The 21,375-nt window shown below is 30.2% G+C and overlaps 1 pseudogene; it reads right to left on the bottom strand.

The window, feature by feature from the left end:
* Window positions 1-10,979: 10,979 nt before the first annotated feature.
* Window positions 10,980-19,692, bottom strand: LOC107445995 (migration and invasion enhancer 1-like; annotated as a pseudogene).
* Between the last annotated feature and the right edge of the window lie 1,683 nt (window positions 19,693-21,375).

Raw genomic sequence — 21,375 nt, 5'->3', positions numbered from 1 at the left:
CAGTAAAAACCTGCAGCTATTGCTGGCAAGGGTATCTCTCGTGTATAGTGGCCAGAGCGATAGGATATAACTCGGTCTGGTGGAAGTCTGATTTCCAAACAGGCAGTACCAAGTCGAATCTGGCAGTGGCATATCTCAGAAGGGCCGTAAAAACAGGCGGCTTATAGATGCAAAGTTTGGAGTTGGAGATCTCAAAGATCTCCAACTCTTTGTAATCTTTTGTAATTAATTTAATTTGTTTAAATTTCATTAATTTAATTTTATTAGTTTAATTTTATTAAATGCAATTCTCATTCTCTTAATTTTTTTTTTTGAAAACTCACTTTGATGGATCTATTTAACATTGATTAAAATATCATAAAAATGCCATTAAACCTGGACGACAAGTTGACGTAGATCACTTAAATTTTTCCTGTGTAGTTATAAGTTTGAAACATCATTTATATATTTCAAACACCATATCTTTGAAATATATCAAAATTTATACCTTTGAAACATTTATATATTTGAAACAGATCAAAATTTATATCTTTGAAACATTTATGCATGGCTTCTAAATATTTCAAAGCAAAACATACCATCAGTTGTGTTATCCCAGAAACAAGATGCAGAACTGCACAAGCCAGATCCATTGTTCTGAAGAATCACGCACGTCACTGAAAATGATTCATATTTCATTTCAAATGATTCGTATTTCAGTTCTCTAGTATAAAAGAAATTTCCAAAGATGATATTGTTGAAAATTGAGTTTTTTTCTTCTTATTTATATTGACAGAAAGATTATTAAATAGCTGAGTAGATAGATGATCTAAATGACATTTTTGTGAATTTGAGTAACTGAGCTTTAAAGTATATATATATAGTAAGAAATCAAACTATGTCTCACGGTTATTCCGTGTTCGTGAACTTTATTCGGTTCACGAAATTTGAAAATCCCTGAAATTTGATCCGTGGTGGCTCAGGGGATGATAGAGCGTTTGCCTTCTAATGAGGTGAAGCGGATTCGAATCCTACCGATAGCTGGTGTATTTGAGTTTTGCCTCCAGCCTGCACTGACCACAGTGCTGGCGTAAAATATCCTCAGTGGCAGATGGATAATGGGTTAGAGTTTCCTTGCCGTCAGGCTAACCGTGGGAGGTTTTCTTCTCCATGTAACGCAAATGCGGGTTAGTTCCATCAAAAAGGCAAATTTCTCCCAATACTTGATCAAAAACGTAATAATAGCAGAGTAGAGTAAGAACAATGTATATTACAGGTAAACGCCTTTAAATTAATATTTTATAAGAAAACTTTTATGACTTTTATAAATTTTACGCCGATGACAACCAAAACGATGTGGAAATTCATGTGGTAAACTGGGTGAAACCATGTGATTTTCTCACGAATAAAAATTTGCTGTAAACAATGGAAAAGTACATTATACTACTATATTTTTATGCTATATAAAGATATTACTAATTTGTGGACATTTTACCATTAAGAGTTTTGACCAAAAGAACGGGTATTACATCATATCTTAGAGGAATTTACAGAAGCATTTATCGTAACATATGTTTGGGATTTGCAGACATATAACTTCAATAAGTCTAAACATCTTTAAAAATCATCAGGAAGTTTCTTTAAAAATTTATTGTGTTGAAAAGTCTTTTTTCAATGATAAAGTTCAGATTTCACTCTCAACTTAAAAATTTCACAATCAAAATGTGCCCGTAAAATCAGTATATCGATTCACGTTATTATTTCAAAATCTCAATATTTTTATCTCATCCTAGATTTATATTCATACTCTTCCACACATTTATCAACGTTTTATTTATACTTCAAAATATTAAATAAAATTATAGTAACTAATATTATGCGTATAAATATGGCTTAACGAGTTACCTATATATTTGAATGGTTTTTGTAGTTTGGAAAGATTCCACAAAACCTTTTCTTCGACAGCCATTGCTCTTTGTTCGGCTAGAATATCATCATTGATATTTTCATCAGTCTCAAACACTTCTTTTATTACCTGAAAATTAAATTATAATTTTTGATGTGTTTTGCTATCTAATTTTTCAAATTTGCTGAAATAAGTCCTGTGGTATTTTAATGTCATGCTAAACAATAAAATCGTCTAACTTTCAACTCTGCATGTTGTGTTTAATACGAAGGAGAAACGGCGTCATGCTATCACAGAGCCCGAGCTAAGGATTTCACATTATTCGACAGTAAATTGGCCAAATATCAAAAGTATTCTTCAATTTTTGAAAGTCTTCTCCAAACGCAAATCTATTTTTCCCTATAGAAAACTATTTTATGGTAGTTTGTTTCAGGCTTATATTATTTGGACCCAATTCTAATTGGTTATGAGGCGCATCTACCAAAAATTGCTGTAATCGAATAAAAAATACTGATTTGTATAGAAAAATTCATTTTGACGTAATTTTGAGGATCGATTTAAATATATAAGTTTCTTTTTAGCGGGAAAAAAAACCATTCGCAAATACTTTTGCCAAAACACAATTTTATTCGCCAAATTTATGATTTTTATCGCATTTGGAGAGGTGGATTCGAACCGAGGTCACCTCGTTTGAAAGCTAGCCCTCTATTCCCTGGGCCTCTACGGCTCAAAATAGTTTTTGTCGAGCCGGAGTCGAACCAGCTTAAAATTTTACAATTTTATATTTTATAAGCGTCGTTGAACAGCCGACCAAATTTTGAGTTTACAACTACTAATGTTCAACTCCTTAACCTTGAATTTTGAACCCAATCCAGAAGACAAAGGATGTCCTGGGTCAAGAAATTTGCCTTCGTTGAGGACTTTTTGATGGAACTAACCCGCATTTGTGCAAAATGAAGAGGAAAGACATCAAAACCTCTCCCAGTTAGCCTGACGGCAAGGGGACTCTAACCCATGATCCGTCTACCACTGAGGATATTTTACGTCAGCACTATCGTCGGCGTAAGCCGGATGCGGAATTTGCATCGACCAGCCATCGTTGAGATTCGAACCCATTTCAACTCACTGGAAGGCGAACGCTCTATCCCCTGAGACACCACAGCTACCAGCATAAATTTTTTTTTTAAATTTATAACCGTCCAGGAACAGTCGGTCGAAATTTTGACTTTACGGCTACCAATGTTCAACTTCGTGAAACCAATCCGAAAGACAAGAGAACTCCTGGATCAGTACTATTAGAGGTACTGATTTGCAATGGGAACTTAGACTACTTTGTGACTCCGACAGATTTAACGTGCACCAGTCATCATTTAATACAGGGGAATTATTCGGTCGACTGGATTCGTACTCCCGTTTTCATGAACACGAGTCGAACAACCTACCAACCAGGCTATCCCGATCCAGCTTAAAATTGTATTTTATTTTATAACAGTCGTTGAACAGCCGACCCAATTTTGAGTTTACAACTACTAATGTTCAACTTCGTAGTAGCCTTGTAATTTTGAACTCAATCCAGACGACAAGGAAACTCCTGAATGAGGTATTGGGATAAATGTGACTTTGTGGAGAACTTTTAGATGGAACTAACTCACATTTGCGTTACATGGAGAGGAAAGCCACGAAAACCTCCCACCGTTAGCCTGACGGCAAGGGGACTCTAACCCATGAGTCTACCATTGAGGATATTTTACGTCAGCTCTGTGGTCGGAGTGAGCCGGGTGCGAAATTCGTATCGACCGAATATCGCTGGGATTCGAACCCGGTTCATTGGAAGGTGAATGCTCTATCTCCTGAGTCACCACGCCTCTGAGCATAAAATTGTCGTGAATAGATTTAATTTTAACATATTACAAATTTTTGATGCTCTTATCTCCCGATTTCCATCCAACAGAATTGTCCGCAACCACCAAAAAATTACCCACTTTGTAATGGGTCAAGAATTCAAAAATTCTTAGCTGGAACCAGGCACTAATATGTACAATTCTTTCCAATGACCTTACAACTAGGCGGTACGGTAACGGGTTAAACTTTGAATCTTTTTAGATCCGGTAGTCACTTTTGCCGAGTGAGCTAAGAAGTCTATCTTCGCTGTTTCTAATCATGAGGTAACGTGTAACAACTGTGGTGAATTACAATTTTAAAAAATTTAAATTTTCAATTTAAAAAATCAAATTAAAAAAAATTGGGAAAATTGTACTTGACTTCCAAAAAAAATTTTCCGAACTAATAAAACTATATAACATGCTAGTTTTTAACAAAACATGTAAAAATTAAAAAATGATATTAACTTAGATTTTAGTTTATCTAACTATCTCATTTTATAAGCATAACAGTAGCTTTTGCGAAATAAATAATCACTGCTATAGTCATAAATTTACAGCCACTTTTTTCAAAATTATAAATTTACAGACACTTTTTTTAATTTTTCAAAAACTGTTGGAATCTCGATTAAAAGTGAAATTAAAGCATTGCATTGGACTTTTGTGCAAAAAAAAAAAAAAATTAAATAAATTGTGTTAGATTGTCTTGTAAAGTTTTGCAATTAGATTAGTGGGAAGAAAATTATGTATCTAAATACTCACCGACTTAACTATGCCAGTCACATCATCTGCCGGAAACAATTCCTACCAATAAAAATTGCTAATTTAAAATCGTTTTTAAACTATAAAGACTTTACGGTGAACTGTTAATAACAATCAAAGTAAACACGATCAATTCTTTAAGAATTCCTACTAAAATTTAGTAATAATTATGAATCGCCTGGGCAGGATAGTGCTCAAATTTAGTAATCAACCTACCTAATCTTCGTGCACACTGGCTCATTTTATCCAAGCATACTTCTTTGGCAGAGCATCATACTTCCCCCAATCTGGCATTGTCAATCCTAGTTTGTCAAGAACTTCCTTCATATGCATCTTCACAATCTCCCCTCCGCAGAGGATCAAAATTGTCATGGCATGTCTTCGGATCATCCTCCGGGATGTTTCCCAGACCGTCGCCAATAGCCCATTGTGCAGCTCTAGTGCGACGTAAATTAACAACAACAATAACATCTTCACAATAATAGTCCCCTTTTCCTTTTCCCGCCAGGTGAGTGTGTGCTTTCTAGATTTGCAGGATGGGATTTATTTGCTCTTAAGAAGTGGCCGAGTCGTCGTTTTGTGATTTCTTCATTAATGGCTTGTGTTAAAAGGTTTTTGCTTGATTAGATCAGAAGACTTAACCTTATTACTGCACATTTATTTTGAAAGGTTTTTATTTTTCTGATTTCTGAATTTGGCACCTGACAAAGGGATGGAACTTATAGTAGCCTTGTACAATTTTTTTTAAAAATTCATACTTAAAGCTCTCAAAAAACTGATAAGATCTCTAAAGCATTACCTAACTTTCATAATTCCCTGCAAAAATATCGTCGCTATTTCCACCAGCACATTAATTTCATCAAGTGTGTCCCACTTAGGTAAACCACCTTGATTTTGAGCTATGATTGGGCTCAAAGAAAACCAATATGAGCCAAACATGTATGTTAAGTAAGTCGATGTTCAAACATATATTTACGAGGAGTAACTCAGTCCCAGTCCCACCAATACAGAATGAAAAAAAAACGAATAGAAAAAAAAGGAGGGGGGAAATGCCCTATCAGAATAAACCCATTTCTGATTAAGATTATAGCAATAATACCAGCCACGTGTATATAAGACTTGGAATATGCGACGTTGCTTACCATTTACCAATACCAGGAGGACAGTAGCATAAATATTATGCCAAGTTTCGGTTTGAATGATATAAGTCTTCGATTCTGCCACAGACTGAAACTGCCCCTTTTTGGTATGTACAGCCCTACTGAGAATTAAAGTTAGGAAAAAAAGCAGGATATTCATGAAAAACATCATGTTATGCTAAAAACACAACAGTGAAGATTTTTCAACGAATTGAGGTATTGTCCAGCTGGAAAATTTGGTTCGCACCACGAATTCTCAATGGGTTTCTAGCATTTTTCGATAATGAGTAGTCTTCATGCGGTCTCAGGAAAAACCTACGTTGTTTTAACGCCATACCTGACGCCTTCTTACACCCTTAGAGTTTCCAACTTGCTGTCCATTGGAAAATATTTCCTCTTTTTTTCTCTTATCTACTATTTCATTTTATAAATTATACAAACAATTTTGAGATATATAAGAACTAAGCAGTTTCTGAAGTTGAAAGCTATCTTCAAGAATATGAGAGCAGTAAAAAAAGAAGAAAAAAGAATTTGAAAGATCCAGACAGTTTTGTGGGCATTTGGTAAGGTATGAGAGGAAAAAATATTTCTACTCCATTAGGAGCAGGTAGTGGTAGAGGATCATTAATTGGATGTGAAGGCAACAGCTATAGCGGTCAACTTAACAGGTCTCTCACTCCATACCGTCTGGAGGCTGTCGATTACCAAAAATTCGATTTACGTTGAAAAATCTTCACTGTGGTGGATTTTGGAGGTAACATGGTGCTTATCATGAATGGCCTGTCCCTTCCCTTAACTTCAATCCACAAGGAAACATGCTGGGAAGGACTATCCTCAGAAGCAGTGTTGCCAGAATTTAAGACTTAAAAGTAGCAAAAGGGAACTCCAAAAGTAGCGGATTCGAACATTTTGTACTCCAAAAAAATGTTATATATATGGTTACTGTAAAAGCCTGAAGTCTGGATAATTCACCACAGTAAGAGTCCGAAGTTCATGATTTAATATGATTCCATTTCCGACTTTTACCCAGTCTTTACGGTAAGGCTTAGGAGTTACCAACTCGCTCTGGTAAAAATCTGAAACGGGGGATTATTTATGATTAGGAATTTTGATTATTTATGATTACGAAAAAAAAACGCCAAATTGAGGTTAGCAAATTTGAGAGCACAAAAGCAACCCTTCATCTATACAGGGCAATGGCACTTATTAGCCAACTTTCTTCCGGCAGAGCTCGAACTTTATAAATAAAATTCGTTAAGGTAATTGTGAACGTTATAAACTATAGATGACTGTTTTTAAAATACAAAATTATAGAGATGAAAAATTTTCATTGTTTCATCCTTAATAATCTTAAATTAGGTATCTTGTCCGATGTTAAATTTGAAAATAAATAAAATTATCCGAATTATAATTTACTACGAAATTAAAACTTAGAGAAATTGCTATAAACATCGAAAATGGTTTTTATGGAAACATCTTTCTTTATTAAAAATTTTATTTATTTTATTTTAATTTGAAAAGAGTGATAGGAAATACTCATGCAATATTTAATAAATACTTGCTCTTTTCATAATTTGTTTAATATATTATTATTAGAAATATTATTCTCAAAAAATGTCATTTCTATTTAATTGGCATTTTACTTTAAATAATTTCACAAAAGCAACCGAATGATGAAGTAAATTATGAATTATAGCTTAGATCTAAATACATTTTTAAAACTCATCACTGGTTATAAAGAGTACTAACTCGCGGAACCTCTTTACCTCTTCCATGGGAACCTAGGGTTCCACGGAATACCATTTGGGGATAAACAAATTTTAAGCCTGGATATACAAATTTTACCTGATACTGATACACAACATGCTTGATACCTGGATATACAAATTTTAAGAACCGTGTAAATAAATCGGAATATAAGATTTTTTGATGGAAATGCTGGTAATTCAGATTAAATAAAATTAGTTTCTGCTTTACCTTAGCCATCTAAGACCAAATTTATTTCAGTTTTTGAAAAGTGTAGAAGTTTTATAAATATTTTTCTCTCATTATTTTACAGTTCATTATTTTTTTCGTATTATTACTAAGTAAATTGCTCGTGCGGTTTTGCATTTTAATCCCGGTTTTACTTTTGTCAACCATTGTTGAATAAGCCCTTTTACTAGAGCAACAATCTGAAATATTTTTTTTAACGAAAAATGTCTGAGCTTTATCATGTAATTTATTTAAGCAACACATTATGCTGTATCCTTCAGATGCAAAAGAAACTCTCTTATTAATAGATAGAAAGTAGAACGAACACATTTAACTTTTTAAAAAAATGAGATGCTAAAAATTAGCAAAGCTAATAGTGTCATACGAAAAATAAGTTTCCCATTGTCCTTAAAAAGAAACAAAACATAATTATCCAGAAAGATTTATTGTTAAATTATATTTCAACTATCTCTAAACATGAGGACCACCGGAATTGGATACCTGCAAGTGAAGTCATCGTAGGTAAATCGTGGCATTCGTCGATTCAGAAACCAATCAGGCTAGACACGCACACGCGTGGCGTCGCTTTCAGGTATCCAATTAAATCACATGGTTAGGCATAATCATTTTACTTCTTTCATTACAAGTACCCAATGCAGGGGTGATTGTGAGCCCAAGTCAAAATTCCGGAAAATTCATTCATTGAGTTAAAAAAAAAAAAAAAGAGCAGTTTAATTGAAAAAAATTTAAACAAGGTTTTTTTTCCTTTTTCTCAATATTTCCTAGTTCACTTAAAAATATTTAAAATTTTACACATACCTATGCCATTTACACATACCTGGAGAAGTAATTAAAATTTACAAATATGTCTTTCTTTCTTGAGTTTATGATTATAACAACTATTTACTGATAAAAAATGAAAATTAATCATGAATATGAGCTTATAAAGTATCTCTCTGGCTCCCCCTTACAAACAAATAAAATAAACTGTGTTTTTAAGTTCCACCTTTGAAAATTTGATTTCCGGAAACTTCTGTGATCAATGATTTTTTGAAACGTCTGGACCTTCGATCTCCGGAAACTTCCGGATCACTGTTAGCGAAAATTCCATAAATCCGTATTTTTTCCAGAGCACAATCAGCCCTGCCAATGGGATATCAGCAGTGGCGTAGTGTGGGTATCTCGATCCTGATAGGTTGTTGAAACTTGGTATTTGCTTACGTTAGCAACTGCTCTTTCCATTCTATTTCGAGTAAGCCAAGCCCGTCAAATATCAATTCTCTTAAGTGAAACATTCTATAATCTTTCACAAAGATTTCAGTTCTTTCTTTACATAATACTTAACACAAAGACAGGCACGAAGCCATGTAGAATATAAACAAACTAACTATGCTTCGAAGTTGTCAGGTAGACAAAACAAAAATATATCACAGTTATAATAAATACATAAACAAATAATAAATCTAAGCTAAGTAAAAAACGTAGACAAGAAAGAATTATATTGACAACAAATTCGATGTACGATACCGCGCTGTATTTCATTAACTTCACGTTAATTAACATTCTAATTTATGTGGAGAAACTTTGCTCAACTTTAACACGTCATTTTGCTTATAAATGATCAGCTGGCACTGACGTCATAGGTCACATGTGTGGCTATCCGTGATCTTCTTCTTCTTGAAGTGCAAGTACCCAATTTTAACACTTGTCATTTCGGGAATAATTTTCTGTAGTCCTGTATCAAAGGAGTCTGCCGTCTGGGAATTGAGCCAAACGTGTTAGAATTGTCTGCATTACTTCGACTGCTCACTCGATCTTTTCTCAAGACTGATTTTAGTCCTCAGGATTGAATCCATTAGTAGGTCAAGTCAAAGGGGATTGAGCATTAGTATGAGAGCTAAAACACCTTTAATTCAGTTCTCAGCAGTCAAGAGCAATGGGTCAGTAGAAAGGGAAAGAACATAACAAATAGCGTTTAAAAACTTCTCTGCCATTCGCCACTTTTTTTTTTGTAGAAAATCCACTCAATGAAAATTTTTTAAAAATTATTATGAATATTTTATATTCTTAAAACTACCTAATTTTGTGTTTCTTTCCGTTTTTTTTCCCAGCATATATATGAACATGTTAATTTTTACCATATTTTGATAAACGCTTAAAAAAAACGTCTTACATTTATAATATCAGTAGCTTTTTTTAAAAAATTAGCAATTTTCAGTTTTTGAAAAAGTGACCACGGCCACAGTAAAAAATGCTACAACTAACCAGCAGCAAATGTTTTTAGTTTTGCCCTATATTTTTTTGTATTAAGATTTACAGGCTTTTAAGTATTTTTTATTATTGTTGTTAATGAAGAATATAAATCTACTTGCTGTTTCTGAGAGAAAAGCCTAGTGAAAAAATTTTGGCGCTATAAATGTGGAAGGCTTATGGAGACAACGACATAATTTTGAACTATATAAGCTATTCAAGAAAGCTTATATCAACAAATACATCAAAATAAGTAGCTTAAAACTTGCGAGTCACGTCTGTCGAATCGACCCTTCTTCGTTGACATTCAAAATCTTCAATTATAAACCAATGAGAAATAGAGTTAAAGGTAGGCCTAAAATCTGATAGCTTGCCTGTGTAGAAGAGAATTTCAAAATCCTAAGAATTACTAACTGAAGAACAATCGCAAAAAAAAGAACAGAATGGCGGAAGGTCCTAGGGAAGGCTCTGACAAAGGGCTGTCAAGCCAATAGAAGAATATAAGATTATGTTGAAAAATCGCTTTTTCCCACTTATATTTGTTGCATATACCATGAGTTGGTTTGAAATTCAATATTAAGTTTGATGTGAGGGATTTGGTGAATCCCAACTGCTCGAAAGGGTCATTTTTTAAACAAGTAATATGATTATAGGGATTCTATAAGTAATGAAGAAAAAGCACTAATAGTTATTTAAGTAAACCTTTTTATTTTCAATTTTAATAAAGATTTGAAAAGGTCCATACAATAAACACATTTTTTCCCCCTTCCACATATTAAGATATGTTACATTTTAAGGCCCTTTAAATTGCAGATTTGAAATCAACGGTGCAAAAATATTCGTTAGTTCCGTTCAAAAATCTCACGCAACAAAAAACACACAATAAAAATTTTTTTTGCCCCTTTATGCTAGTTTTAAAATCCAGGTAATCTTTCATTTCATAAAGATTAATTTAATTGAAATGCTCTTGAAATTTTAAACACATAAACAAAAATAACTTTTTTATTTTTGTGCTATAGTGGAGACATTTCTAGTAAAAAATATAAAAATCAGTATGTTGTTCAAGAAAAATGAAATAATCACAATAAATTTTAAGAAAAATATAGATTTATTGCAGATAAATTTGTACTATATAGTTAATATGACCATTTATGACATTTCAGGATGAATCAGTTCTAATTTGAAATATAATTCATTAAATAAACAAAAAATATTAAGAATTATAATGTGAACACATTACAAACACTGTATACCAAACAATATATTTGTATATTTAGTTTTTAAACCTTTGAAAATTAAATTGTATCAAAGGTGCAAAAATAGCTAGGTATCTATTATTGAAAGGCAAGTAGTATTAATTTAAATAAATCCGACAGACCACTTCTAACATGAAAACAATATTTTTAAGTACAATTTAACACTGCAACTAGTGTTGTGCAACAATGTTTTTAAATCCATGATCCATAAAAATAAAATAATGAGTCATGAAAACAATATAAAATTTATTAGAGTTAAGTATAAATTTTTCTTTACCAATCAATGAAATTTAAAACTCTGTAATAAAAACTAAAATATATACAGTCGAACCCCGCTATAGTGAACCGTCTGCGGACTCAGTAATGTGTCCACTATAACCGATGGTTCACTATATCCANTGTTATGCAATTACCTCATTTTAATCAAAAAATATTTAATGATGGCTAATACTGCACTGCAGAATTTCAGAACTTGAGGTTCATTTGATTCAAATACTGATTTTTTGTCTTAAAAAATTAAAAAGTTAAGGTTTGTCTTTAACTTCATTTGTTTATCTTACAACTAACAAATTAAAATAACAAATAAATATATAAGATATATGATACAACTAGACGTTTTGAATTTTCTGCTTATTTCCCTAATTATTAAAATTAAAAATCTGTAAGTAATTAAAAATATTAATTCATCAAAAATTAAGTTTAAGTTTAGGAATATTATGCAAATAAAAATTTCTGTACAATCAAAACTTTAATGATATTATAAAACAGTGCTCTGTACCTTGTGGGCAAAGAGTTAAACATTGGTCATTCTACTGAAAATCTATTAGCTGAATTTTTTTTATTTTCTAGTACCTAAAATGTACTAACTCTTTGAAAAAAAAATTGCGAAAATTTCTGAACATATATATTAAGTTTTTCAATTATTTCTAATGAGTTTTATTAATTTAAGAGTTTTATCAGAGCAAAAGTAAAAGAAAGGAAAACATTATTGCATAACACTTGCAAATGGTAATAAATAAAAATTAACAGCTTGATTTGAATGTTCACATTACAAGATTAGAAATTGTAACTATATAACATTAACAAAAAGTGATATAAGAAATTCTGATTTTTTTTCTCCATAAATATAATAGTAAAAGGTTAAAAATAACACACTAAAATTTGGTAAACGTAACACTGAATATTTTGTTATTTTAAACTCAAAACTTGTAAATCATAAAGATGAAATGCTAAAATACATTTGGTTTCAAAACCTAAAAATTAAGGAAATACTACAGTACTACTAATAGATAGGAATCAATAATAAATAGGAGTCAACATTAAGCTAAATTTGTAAAATGTTAATTAGAGGTCAAATCAGTTGCCTAATTTAAATATTGGAGATCACTAGCATTATAAGAGAATATTTTTCAGACTATGTCAGCCGAACTTGAAAAGCGTAACATATCAAGATAACATCTGAGTAAAAGCAATGACAATTTGTGAGGGAAGAAACAGACCAAAAACATCAAGCTTCTTCCTGGAATGGCCTTGTAGAAGAGCTATCATGAACATCTCTTTAAACCAACTCAAAAAGTCACTGCAATTAGAAGATGTAACTTGATTGTAGCCTTCAGTCATTTACATGAGAGAGCGCACCTCTTTTCCATTTTGGACCTCCTGAACTAATTCCACAACCTAAAGAAAAATATATACATATAGACATATTCAGCTTCCAATAACAACAAATAACATTAATTAAAACGAACATTAGGCAGGGATAGCCTGGGCCCATGTCCGAGTATTAGTGGGTTCAAACCCCGCGTGTAGTAAATGGTGACTGATGCACGTTAAATCTGTCAAATCGCAATGTTCTCCATGTTCCCATAAAAAATCAATACCTTAGGGGGTACTGGATTGGAGATCATCATTCTCTGATCCAGGTCAAAAATTACGATCTGTGGGTGAATGAATGGATGTATGAATGGGTCCACTCTATAAACGGGTGTGACGTGTGTGTTGCTGAAGACAAATTCTTGGCCATAGATTGCGCCACTGAAAAACGAGAAATGCACACTCTGCCTTAAATTTGCTCGGTTTAATCAAGCAGGCTCGCTAGTGTGGCAAGTGGCATTAGAAACAACAAAACTAACATTAATTAAATAGTATAGAATTCCAATTAAAAATGAAGAGCAAATCCTGTTATTTAAAAAATAAGTGAAGACCTGTTTGCAATATAATAATTGCAGCTGTAATGTTTAAGTATTTTTTCTTAATATACAAAGAATTTTTTTCTTTCTAATTTTTTTTTTTTTTTTTTTTTTTTTTTTTTNTTTTTTCTCATACTTTTTTTTAGAGTAAACACAGCATTGGTATTAATGCTGTGCTTACTCTAACACAGTATTAATATCTTTCAGTATTACTTTTCAGTTTCTATCAGTATTAATACTGATAGAAACTGAAAAGTATCTTAACTATACAGTACAGTGGAACTTCGATTAATCGTTTTTCAAGGGGCTATTCACAGCAAATGATAGATTTAGGAAAACAATATATAAAACCAGTCAATATGAAATATTGATTTGAAAAAGTACAAAAAGTAATAAAAAAGTTAAACATTTGAAAATCTATTTCTATTTTATTTAGAATAATTTCTATTTTATTTATTATCTATTTTAATAATTTCTATTTCATTTAGAAAATCTATTTTATTTAGAATAAAAATATGAAGTTTTTTCATTAAAAAACACTGGAAACATATTTACGATGCAAAAGATTTATTTATTTAAAATAGATAAAATAGTTGGATCACTTTTTCTTCACAACGCAAATAAATTTTCGACATTTGCAACTTGCTAATCCTTGTAAATAATTTCAAAGATAAAAAGTTTCCCATTGATTCAAAATTTAATTTAATCTTTCTGAAAATGTGTATTGATTGTGGTTCCATTTTACCACATCCATGGGCATTTTTTTGCACTTCTTCAGTTTCAACTATTATTTTTTCATCTGACATCATACCTAAAGTTTCAACATTTTCATCAACTGGTGCATTAATAGTAAACGTGATGTTTCAGACTCTTCCCCCAAACTGTAACACATTCTCATTTTCGGCATTATCAACATCAAAAGTTGCAGTTTTTCTTCAAAAAACCAAATAACTTGATTTTTTTTTAAATGTTCGCAAAACTTTCGAGAAACGAGAATATGCTTGTTTTTAATATGATTTAGACGGGCATTGATAACATTTTAAGGAATATAATCTGTGACAGGACCAGTAAAAGAAGGTGATGCGCACGGGTGAACAAATGATGTGGATACGATGGATCAAAGTTTGACTGTACATGTTACTGAATTTAATACATATTAAAACTATTCATAATTAGATTACAAAACAATAAAACTAAATAAATAAGATAAAGCTAAACAAGGTAAAAAGAATACTAACATACATAAGTACTGTCACATAAACAGCATTCTGATTTGTATCTATTTTTCTTCTTTTCTTATTGTTTAACTTTATTGATATATATATAGCACCAAGTTTATCTTTTCTCTACTTGAAAATGTTCTAATTATAATCATAAGTAAGTAAGGAGAATTTCAAAAAAAGAGAAAATATTCATACTTTGTTAAAATCTGGAAATTTATTCTTCTTTAATTTGGAAAACACCAAGATTGAATTTATGGTGAGTTCAAAAGAAGCTGAAAAGAAATAAAAGTATTACATGATTTAAACATATGTATCAGCATATACAGATTAGAGTTGAGTACTGAATATTCAGTACCCAACTCTATTCGAATATTCATTCTAGGCTGAATAGTACTTTGAATCATTCACCTAATTCTCAATTGATTTTTTAAGTCATGATGTTATTCAAATCAGTAATCTGAATAACATGAATTGAGATCTGAATCACTTGATTCGGATCACTGATCCAAATCATTTCATTCAAATATCTGATCCAAAACGCTTTATTATAATTATTGATCTGAATCAATTGATATGAGTAAGTGATCTGAATCACTTGATTTGAATCACTTATCCGAATGGAATAGTATGATTCAGTGATCTGAATAATTTTATTACAATCAATGAGCTGAATCGTTTGATTGGAATAATACTTTGAATCTCTTGAGTGGAATCACTGATTTGAGTCACAAAGTTTCCTCCAGTGATCTAAATCACTTGATTCCAATCAAAGAGCTGAATCACTTGATTCAAATAATGATTTGAATCACTTGGATCAAACCTTTGATCTGAAATGCTTACTTCAAATCAGCGTCATGAATCATTGAATTCAAATAGTGATTTGAATCACTGATTGGAATGGCATGATTTGAATCAGTTATCTGAATCACTTGATTTCAATCTGGGATCCAAATAGTGATTTGAATCAAATCTTGATTTGAATCACTTGATATGAAAAATTGGAATAACTTAATTTGAACATTGATTGGAATCACTCGATTCGAATCAGTGATTGGAATTGATTGATTCGAATTATGGATCCATATCACTCTTTTGAATCACTTCATTCAATCAATTATGGAGATTGTGGCTCCCAATTTTGCGACCAACAGCATAATTACGGCAGTGTTGTCATGGAGGTTTGTGTTTTAAGGAGAAGAAAACCTCCATGGGTCATTTCATTGGGAGACAAGCTGTCTAACATCTAAGATAACACAGCTTGCTAAGCTATTATTGATGCTAGGGATGCTGAACTATTTGAGGTCATGGGAAAATAAGATGTTTATATAGACACTAAGGCAATAGGTTTCGCTTACGGCAAACTGAAATGTATATGAATCAAAAGTTTCACAGGATGTATAGGCTTCATATTATTAGAATTTTGTTTAAAAAAATTTAACCCTATTCATACAAAGTTGAGCTAAAAAATTTTAGCATTCAATAAGCAAGCTGGATTGAGAAGCCATTTGAAAAGAGCTAAAAAAGTAATTCCGATGGTTGCTGATTGAACTAAGGATCTTTGTAATTAAGCTGCTCTCTTTTTCTTCTTCTTTTTGCGTTTGCTCATGTCAAAATTAAAAATAAAATTTTGAATCAACCCTTAAACAGAAAGAAGAATACAAGGAATAATTATAATTACGCTTTTTAAAAAAAGACAATAAAATGATATAATTTATATTTACAACCATTAAAATGTGATAAAGTATTTTAAAAACATTTATAGATAAATCACATTCATATCATTTTTATCATCCAAGCACTCATTGATTCAAATTACCAAAGTTAACTGATTCTATTGACTCAAATCATTTTGATTATTCGTTTTGTCCAACTCTAATATAGATGTAACAACATCCCAAACTAGCTATCAGCAATCAGAAATATGTACAATAATACATATATTGTTTACAAAACTCGAATTAGAACAGTTTTAAGGTATTTTCACTACTTATTTCTAGGTATGTACCTAATGTTAATAACATTACGCATAACTTTACAATTGAATAAAAAAAAACAACACATAAGCGCCTTTTCTTAAATATGAGCTGCAAGCAACAAAATTTTATAAATTTTGGTATTTTAAAAAAAAATACTTAGCAAAAAATTTTTTTTAAATTCTTATTATAATATATATAAACATACATAAAACATTTGATATTTTGTTGCTTGCAATTATAGGGATCTGATTACGAAAGATAATTTGTTTATTATATACTATTATAATATTGATCATGAAAATAATTAATTCTAAACTGCACAATTGTCTAGCTAAATTTTCATAGCTTATCTTTACTTCTAAAATTTAATTTAGAGAGAAAATACAGAATTGATGCCTTTAAATTGTAATATTACAAAAAATAATTATTTTTACAAATGGTAGTATATGTTGTTCCCCTTTCTTCAATGCAGAAAAGATACTTACATTGCCTTCCAACTTTGCCATTAACCTCTGCTTCAGGAACTTCTGAAAGGATTATTTCCTTCAGTTCCTCAAAGCGAGGTTCATAGCCTCACATTCCACTGAAAGAAATTGATAAAGTTATGGTTTAGAGAAAACAATACTATCAAATATCAGAACCAAACTAAATTCGAATAGATTGAAAATTTTAACTTACTTAATTAACAATTTCAATCATAGTGAAAAGATTAATTTTTTTAATCATTACCCACATATATTTTGATTCAATGACGATCATACAATTAATCACCTTAAATCTTAATAAAAAAATAAGTTTCTACATGGTATATTTTTAAAAAAATTATATATAAATGCTTAAAAAATAGTGAAATTACGTTAAATTTTTAAAAACTAAAGCAGACATGATTGCTGGAAGAAGAAATTATCTGAAATTTTTTTCTCAATGTGCAGGAATGAACTTTTCTAGTGAATTTTTTTTCTCCATGTGTCTCAATGTTTTTTTTTTTTTTTTNTTTTTTGGTACATTGAAAATTAATGAAAGACTGTCATTTTTATACACAAAATTAAATTTATAAAATTTAAAGAAAAACAGAAGAAAAAAAACTTTTAACTAATAAATTGTTTCTCATCAACACGTAAAAAAATATGTATATACATTGAAAAAAATATTACAAATCTCTCCTTTTTCGCCCTTTGCACCTAGCTCATGGCATAAAAGAAAAGGATTTTAAAAATAGTGACATCTAAGGTAAAAACTGAAAAAAGTCTTATGATTAAACAATGTATATTTACGATGAAAACACATTGGACACGTCAAAATGAGAATGAATTGAAAAGTTCTGCCTATCACATGAGATCAGATCCTATCACATACTTTTTTTAGTTGACCACCACGATTCCATTAATATCAATTGTTTTATCATTGAATTCAAAAAGTATAGCAGAGTTCTTCTTAAGAATAAAAATGGGCAGGGTGCTTTTTCACCGAAAAGGGCACTTTGAGTTTTAAAAACATATTCACTTACGATTAAAATTTATCAAAATATGTAATATTATGTAATAACTGAAATTTATCCTCAAATATAAATTACCCTCTTATACTATTTCATGTGTATACTTCATAAAGGTTATTCTCATTCAGTATCAAAAGAGAAAAATTTTAGACTTCTGAAAAATAATTAAAGGCAAGCTAAAAGACAATCTCAGGGGTAAGGTTTCTTCAAAAGAGCAAACCAGAAAATTATGCGAAAATAAACTGCTGTCGAAAGTGGTCGACAGGATAATAAAGTAAATACGGAGACAGAATAAAAGATTGGGTCAATAGAGTAGTATCTTCTTGTATGCGACAAATTTCATATTAGTTTCATAGAATGATACAAAATTAAGAAAATATACTACTTGATTGAATTCACATTCTTTGGCACCTGAAAACTGTATATCCATTTTTGAAAAACATTTTGACCAAATAATTTTTAAATATATTTGAAAGAGAAAAAATTGAATTTCTGACGTTTACAGTTGAAATATTGAGTTTGAAATTTCATTCCACGTGAAATAATAATTTATTTATGTAACCAATACTTTCTGTACCAAAAGGGTAATTTTTCTAATCCCTCTAAGGCATGACCTAGAAACACTGAGAAACCTCTCAGGAGCAACCACTCTCTTTTGCACAGTAAAACGGAATGAAGGCTGGTTATTCTTAAAGGTTACCTCTATTGACTTCAAAATGTTATTGAAGTTACACGATTTTTCAAAAGTAGTTTTAATTTTACTCAGTGCCACTTGTGTTGGCTTCATGAAAACCGAATGATGAATAAAACTTAGCTTCAATAAAAATGATCCCTAATTATATCGAAAAACAAATTTACCAATTATGAATGATAGAACTCTTTTAAATAAATAAATAATTATGTTTCTTGTTTAAGTTTGGATTTTATTTTATAGCATAAATATTAGTCCGCTTTAAAAAATGAGAAGATGTTTGCTTGCTTGAGAGATGCTAAGTTTATTTTAAAATAACTTTTATTCTGATTAGATTTAACTCTCACCTTTAAAAATAAATCATTGATAACATCTTCTTCAATGCACTCGGAATGCAACATAAGCATAATAAGGTTGTCGATCTTTTTAAGAGATCGTCAAAAAACTCTCTAAATAAGAATTACAGACAAATATTTTGAATATATTTGAATCTACTTATTTGTTTTGTTAACATTTTTGTTTTGATATTTGATTGATTTAGAGGTTTCACCGTATTAGTTAGTGATATTTTAATCCTAATTGCGAAGAATGGTTTTTAGAATATTTAATGTAAATCAATGAAACAAAAATATCATACCAATATTCAACATCAACTTTGGCAGCCATAACTCTTTTATGAAATGAAACTGCTGAATTTATTATAGGAAGAGTTAAAAGCCGTTTATAAGGCACTAACATGTGAGAAAGTAGCATATGAAGAACGCCAACAATGTTTATTTTTATCTTTGGTAGCAGACCAGGTGTAACAGTAGAAGCGAATAAACTTAAGATTGCACCCAACTGAATAAACTTAATGAACTCTTTCAGATTTAAATATTACTGTAATTCGCTCTCAATATTTTAAAACTGAAAAATCTTAATGAAATCGACTTAAATGTCGATATTCTTGTACATTGTGTTTAGTTTGAACACTTGTAGCCTTTAAGTTTTATATCAAATAGAGACATTTGGACTAACATAAATATGTTTTTATAAGGTATATGCGTTGGGGTTTCGCTTTGATTGAAATAATTCTTTTTCAAATTTTCTTTCATTTTTAAAAAACATTAATTGCAGATAAGCAAAGATTTTGCTTTTTGTCAAACGAGGTGTAGGTATGCAATGTGCTTTGAATTCTTTTGTAGAATGTAAAATAAGAACGGATCTAAGCACAAAATTTTTTTTGTGTTGCTCTTATCTAATTTCCATTTATGGATTTCATTCTTTCAGTAACTGAACAGTGACTTATATTAAGAAATAAGTCTTAACAATCAATAAGCCTACAAAATTTTATTAAATAAGTCATAAAATGAGACTATTAAATGTTAAAAATTTGTTTCCCTTTTTTAACAGCATTTTATTTTGCATACCTCTTGTGATTTAAAAAGCAAATCTTGAGAATCTTGTTTTTCCCCTCTAAATTTCATAATTTTTTCTCTAATTGTAAAAATAAATATCTCAAATGTTGCAAAAAAAAAGATAAGTAGTTAAAAATAAAATCAAATTATTGTAATAAATACAAAAATACGAATCAAAATTCTCAGCAGCATATAATGCACTATGTGACCAAGTAGTTGTTAGTTGACATTGGGAAGAGCTCATTGATTTTTAAAAGAGAGGTCTGAGTAGATAATTTTGTATTACTTTTTTATTTTTTAGAGTTCGGACAAATACAAAATTATTAATTTCACTACTAGATTTATAGTCAGAAAAACTATCCATGTTAAAAAAAGAAATTAATAATTAGTAACATTAATGTTAACATTTATTGTATGAGTAGGAGGAAAAATTGAGATTGACAGCTTTTGAGAGAGGCAAATTTTTAAAATGTTAGAATTTTTTCTCTACACATAATTCTATCCATAAAACTATTATTAATTAAATTGCTATGAATGAATGATGTATCTTTAAAAAAGTAGTTCTAAAAATATGTATACTGGTTTCTTAAAAATTCTAATGCTTTTCTATTTAAATTATTGATTAGAACCACTAAAAATTATTTACCTTACATGCGCAATATATAGTATTTTTATTTTCATTAACAAAATTCGTCTTTATACTACATAACATTCCTTCATTATTACGGTATTTAAAAATCTGCGACCCAACAGTTTTCAATAAATAAAAAACTTTTTTTAACTAAGTAATTTTGAAACTACGCCACTAAAAATTTTAAACCACATAAATGCATGTTTCCAAAATGTTTCTAAGATGGTGTATTGCAAGTCATTTATTTAAAAGCACAACTCCTTTTTACACTAAAAAGCTATAATCTTTTGTTTGTAATTTTAGAATGTGATATGAAACTTTCAGTATTTTCAAGAAAAAGACAAAAATATTTATATTGATGATGTAGCTTATTAATATTTTATTTAAGTCTTTACACAAGTTAATTTTAATAATATCTAAAATTTTGGTAAATCTATAAAGTTTAGAAAAAAAAGTTTAAAAATATATAGAAAATTATTTTAATTATTAATAACTTTCAGCTGATGTGTAACTTTCAAGTGATAACTTAAATTTAAAAAATTCACTAAGGGTGTTCTAAATAATGATAGGGGGGGAAAAAACCTTTGACGGCACATTAAAAAATATAATAAAATTTTTTAATGAGAT

This window comes from Parasteatoda tepidariorum, chromosome 3, assembly GCF_043381705.1.
Source record: "Parasteatoda tepidariorum isolate YZ-2023 chromosome 3, CAS_Ptep_4.0, whole genome shotgun sequence".
NCBI lineage: Eukaryota > Metazoa > Arthropoda > Arachnida > Araneae > Theridiidae > Parasteatoda > Parasteatoda tepidariorum.
This window is presented reverse-complemented; position numbering and strand designations above follow the sequence as displayed.